The sequence below is a fragment of the Pteropus medius genome, unplaced genomic scaffold (genome assembly GCF_902729225.1).
Source record: "Pteropus medius unplaced genomic scaffold, Ma_sr-lr_union100, whole genome shotgun sequence".
NCBI lineage: Eukaryota > Metazoa > Chordata > Mammalia > Chiroptera > Pteropodidae > Pteropus > Pteropus medius.
In genome coordinates this window covers 28,028,765-28,035,087 of record NW_024344378.1, presented here as the reverse complement: position 1 = coordinate 28,035,087, position 6,323 = coordinate 28,028,765, and positions in this window count along the sequence as shown.

The following is a 6,323-nucleotide window of genomic DNA, read 5'->3' as shown; positions in this document are numbered from 1 at the left end:
TAAGCCCCATAGTTTAGGTGGCAATATACATCAGAGATGCAAATAGAAGCTTTAGCAATGCAGAATCTCCAAGGACACAGTCTCTTCAGCTTCATTCCCAGACATGGTGAGGAAGGCCTGAGCCAGGTGGCTCAGATCCAGGCAGGGCAAAAGTAGTGGTACTGGGGACAGAACGTCCTCCACCTGCTTCCTTTCTCCCGCTCTTGTCAGAATGGATCAGTTACACCCCCTGCATGTGGTAGGCAGGAGCCCGGTGGCATCTCACAGGTTGTTGGGGGGAGGGGGTGTTGGAGGTGTAACTGAGGCATGAGCTATCATGTGCTCTAGCAGGGGCATGGAACAAATGTTTGGAAGAGCACAAGTGTGGAAAGAACCCACAAGCCACTCTTCTCCTTCTGTTCATTCATTTATTTGCAGTTATTTATTAAGTGTGTACTATGTTGCTATGGGGGTTCAGAACAAACCACCCCAAGATGTGCCTCAGTAGTATGCAGATTACTTTGAGCTAAAGGTAATTTTAGCTTCTGGTTCAAGAGAAACTTTGGCCCCTCCAAAGTTTCTACTATCTATAAGGCAGGGAGAACTTCTATGTATTAAACCTCTGCTCTTATCATTCTGCAATGACCCTTTGAAGCCCCCAACGTGCATTAGCTCATCCCCAGCTCAGGATATCTTATGTACCTCAATCCGCCTTTCTATCTTCAAACTCCTCCTGCATGCGGGGTCTCTGACTCTCTCATGTATGTGGAATTTTGTACATATGTATGTATTAAATTTTTTTTTCTCTCTCTTGCTAATCTGTCTCATGTTGATTTGATTATTAGAACATTGAGGGTAGAGGAAAGTTTGTTCCTCTCCATACTGCAGACCCTGACACAGATGCTGGGAATACAAAGATAAAATAGATGCCTTCACTGCCTTCTAGGGCCTTATAATTCATCAAGAGAGAAGTAAGGATAACCCAGTGGGTTTTTCCTTTTTAACTTTTTTGTTGAAAATAATATACATACAGAAATGTGTATATATATATATATATATATACACACACACACATATATATCCTAAGGGTAGAGCTTGATGAGTTTTGCACAAATGAACACCTTGTGTAACCAACACCTGATAGAGAAATAGAACATTACCTAGATTTTTACAGAGCAGATTCTGGGGCCAGGTCCATAGACTAATTGAGTACGTTTAAAACACAGGTGTCTGCCTGACGATGATGATAAATATATTTTAAATTAAATAAAACAGTAACAATTTTAAAAATAGGATTATAATGCACCTTGTCTTTGCTTAGAGAAACAACAAAACAAAGTATGTCACCTATGCTGTATGGATGGAAGAGGCTGTGTAATGAATTTAACCAAAAGTAACCTCACAGGGTGATCTGATCATAAATTCCTAATTGGGTGGTCTTGGTGGGTAGTCAAGCCCCAGGCCTATAAAGGTTTCACCTTTACTTTGAGCAAGCCCTATCTAACATACCTATCTAACATACCTAACATATCTAAAATGCCTCTTTTTCAGATGCTTCCAAGGCATAAGGACCCTCTAGAGAATGCATGATCTTGTTAACTATCCTGTACCTTGTTCTTTCCCATCTTCATGTAACCTTCTTATATTCCCTCCCTAATTCCAAATGTATAAAAGAAACTGCAAAACTCATTCTCCAGAGCATCTGAGATCTTGCTTCCTGGCATGTTGTCAGTTTGGCTCAAATAAACTTATAAAAATTCTCTACACATTTGCATGTTTCTTATATCAACAGAGCTAACTCTGGAGGACTCCAGAGTGAGCAATGATCGAGTAGGGGAAGATAGAGGAGGGAGGTGGTGCTGAGATAGATGTTAAAACAGGCTTCAGGGAAGAAATGGCTCTTAAACTGAATTTTCAATAATAATGAGATTTCTTCAGAGAAGGAAATCCATTCAGAATTGGAGGGAGTGGAGAATCTGCAGATGGGTTTGAACCCTTCTGGAATGTTTGGGAAACTGCCAGTAGTTCAACAAGGCTAAAGGATGGCCAATGAAGGGAGGAGGTAAGCAATGATCCAAATCTCAGATGGCTTTCTGCACCATTGGAAAGAGTTTAGACTTTTTCCCATGGGCCAGAGAAAACCATTGAAGAGTTTTAGACTGTGGGAAAACTACTAGATTTGCATTCTGGAAGGATCTTTGGTAGCAGCCTGGAGAATAGATTGGGGAGGAGGTCCCTAGTTGGGGTGACCAGAAAGAAGACTACTGGAAAAAGACTAGATAAGAGGTGATAAGGGACTGAGTGAAGGATATAGCATTTGGAATGAGATCATGGAGTGGATACAAGAATTATTGAAAGGCAGAATCTGTAGGACCTTGTGGCCCATTGGCATGGTGAGGAAGAGGTATGGCTAGGATGATTTCCATGTTTCCGGTTAGACAAGTAAGAATGTGGCAGTTTCAGCACACGAGGTAAAATATGCAGAAAAAGACCTTCTTTTACCTGTATTCTCTCTGGGTCTTACACTTTAAAAAGAATGATCCTTTAAAAATATAGATCTGATCACGACATTCTTGTAACAAAAACAAATTCCCTAGCCTGATCTAGATTACAAAACGACAGGTCTTCGGCACATAATCACCACAAAAGCAAAGATGTAAGTACATTTTGATAAGTGCAAAAAAACTAAGACTCCCAGTGTCATGAGGACACATGCCAAGGTAACCTGGTCTACTCATAAGCTTTAGTAGATGAAATGGAATTTAAGGTGAATTCTGAATATTGAATAGAAGTTAACTAAGGTGGAGGTGGGTGTGGAGGAGATATTCTTAGTCTATCTTAAATCATAAATATGATAGGCACTTCCTAAACACTTGCTGGGTGAAAGAATGAATTTACCCTATCCCTCTCAACAAGTCAAATTAAATGTAAGAAAAATTATCAACATGAACAAACCATTGCAGAAGGGTTAGGCCAATCCCTTGCTCTTTATTGTTCTATATTTGTTGCTTTTCTCTCTGGTGACGGAGTATTTTCTACTCAATAATCTTGCTGTCTATTTTTTTTTTTTTTCTGGTCAAAGAGATGGAAAAATATAACATCAGCAGTTGCCACTACCAATAATAGCTGTGTGTACAGGAATAAAATACACCCCACACAAACAAACTTCTTGTCAGTGACTAATATTTTAGGGCACCTACTAATTATGATCTGGTGAAGGGAGATGGAGCAGAAATTCTGATATGATCAGAGGAACCCCAAGTATTGGGAATAATTTCAAGAATGGAGCTTGGTTCCAAAACTGTAAGTCTTATTATCTAACATTTATTGAGTCTTTATATGCCATACACTGTACCAAACACACTGTAAACACAGTTTTTAATCAGCACAGTAGCCATGTGACTTGGGTACTATTATCATCCTCATATTCCAGATGAGGAAACTGAAGCTTAGAGAGGCCCATTAACTTGCCCAAGTTCATACAGCAGAAAATGTATAACTGACATTTGAACTCAGGTCTGGGTGGCTCTAGAAACTGCACAATTCATAACTGAACTGTAGTTCTTCCCCAACAGGCAGTGCATCTCCCATTAGCTACAGACTTTGCACCATGGCTGCAAACACCTGATATAATGTCCCACTGCCCAAGTAGCATTGTCTTTCATAATAATTATTGGGCCCCTTTACTTCTTACTAAAATATTTTTTCAGTCAAGTATCTGAAATTCTTGTTTTCAAAAGAGTCAATTTGTCCCTTTAAAAAAATTCCTAGATACAACAATCTCTACTATAGCGTCTCTATTTTGTATATTTATTCAATAAATACTTTTAAATGCTACCTTGTACAAAGCCAATGTTCCAAGTACTTAGGTTACAGTGATTAGCAAGGCGAAAAACATCCCTCCCATCATGGAGCATACATTCTTCAGGGGCAGAGACAAGGGAAGGCAGAAAATAAACAAGTACAAGTAAATAAATATAGACTGTGTTAAGTAACATAAAAGTTTGAATAAAATGAAGTGAAAGAGACTAAACAGAAGCGAGGGCAGTTTAGACAGGGGTAGTTGAGAAAGCCACATCGATGCTGGTACCTGATGGTTGAGAGACTGAGGTGAGAACCGTCATGTAAAGAAGAGCATTCCATCACACGAAGGAAGAGAAAAAAGTGTGTCTAGCATTCAGAACATTCAGATTTGCCATATAGCTTCCCTGTTTTCTAGGTAATGTTTTTTCTAAATAGTGGTTTCTTTAGCTGCAAATAATACAATTTACTTTAACTCATTTCAGCATAAAATGAATTAATATAGGGAATTGGATAGATAAAAATCACTGGAAAGGCTGAAGGAACAGCCTCCAGGCTGAGCTCCCACTAATGGCTCCCGGGATTCAACCACAGAATCAGCTTACCTAAAAAATGTGTGCCTGTATTCTGTCTCTACAAATCCATAACATCCAAGACAAGACGTTGGGACTTCTGGTGCCACTGCACTGCTCATCAGACAGACAGCAGAAGTGCAGTCTCCTCCTCAATCTGGCCCTCCAAATGATGCCATGTACAAGCCCCGGGCTCTACAGGAATCTGGGAAATGAAGGCGTCAGCTTTCTCATTTCTAGCCTGCAGTATGGCTTTTTACAAGGGGCTGAAATGGAGTTGAATGAGCCCATCTATTTAGCCTCCACTAACCTCTAAATAGAATTTTGATAATTAGATAGCATCCAGGGAACTTTCTCAGTCCCAGGCAAACTAGAACAGTTGGTCATTCTATTAAATGGCCAAGTTTGAAGTTCTTTCAGAGAAGTGAAGTTGAAAGCGGGACTAAGAAAGCAATAATGATAACTATGTTACGGTGTTGAGTTCTCTCTCTGAAGTCAATCAGAGGTAGGTTTGAGTCCCAGCTCCTCCTCTTAGTAGCTGTGTGACTTTGGTTAATTTGCCTCTCAGACAGTTTATTCTTCTATCCAGCACTTTCCAATTAAATTCTGTGATGAGTAAAATACACTAAATCTGTACTGTGCAAATGGTAGTCACTAGCCACACATGGCTTTCGAGTGCTTGAAATGTGGCTAATGTGACAAAAAAAATCTGGATTTTAATTTTATTTAATTTTAATTAACCTACATTTATTTACATACTTACTTTTAAAAAATAACTTTTTATTAAATGTATTGGGGTAACGTAGGTTAATAATATTGTATAAATTTCAGGTGTACAACTTTATAAGATGACATCTGTATAGTCTATTGTGTGTTCATCACCCGAAGTCTAGTCTTCTTCCGTCACCATTTATATGACCCCCTTTATCCTCTTCATCCCCTTCCCCCTGCTCTGGTGGCCATCATTTTGTTGTCTATCTATGAGTTTCCTTATTTTTGAAACCATAGTATTGAGGTACAATTGATATTATATAAAAAACTGTACATATTTAATGTATACAACCTGATGAGTTTGGAGATAAGTATACACCATGAAACTGTCACCACATAAACCTATCGATCACTTCCAAAAGTTTCTTTCTGCTATTATTATTACTATTATGATGATGATGATGATGATGATGATGATAAGAACACTTAACGTAAGACCTACCTTTTTAGAAAATTTGTAAGTATTCGACGTAGTATTGTTAACTGCAGGCTTTACAGTATAGTAGATCTCTAGGACTTTATTTATCTTTCATACGTATGTGACTTTGGATCAAAGTCAACGCCAATGGTGAGCAACTGATTTTTACATAGGAACCAATTCAACAACTAGAGTAGAGAGGGCACTTATTTTCAGCCAGTGTTTCTCATTCAAATATCTTTTTTAAATCCTACAGTGGATAAAGAAAAGTCTTTGTTTATTTATTTAGTGGCATTAAACAACATTTATTATGCTCCTGATTTTGTGGATCTGGAATTTGGACAGGGGTCAGGGGAAATAGCTTGTCTATTTCATGATGACTAGATGGCTGGGATGGCTAAAATGGCTATAGTTGTCTGGGATGGTTCAAGTTGGTCCATAGATCTGAAGCCTTAATTCTAGTTGCAGATTGATTCCTCAGTTTTTCTCCACATCATGTCAGCTAGAGCTGAAATGTCCAAGATGGCTTCTTCACTTCCATATCTAGCACTTAGGTTGGAATGACTGGAGCTGCTTGGGCTGGCTGGTCATCATTCTCCTTTCACATGCTATCTCTGCCGAGTTAGCTTGGGCTTCCTCTCAACATGGCATTCTCAGGGGAGTCAGACTTATGTGGTGGCTGCCTTTAAAAATGTATATTCATAATGCTTAGATTAACCCCCTTTATGGCATAAAAGAATGTCATCGAGAAGATTAGCACTGTAATTCAGCCACGAAATTAC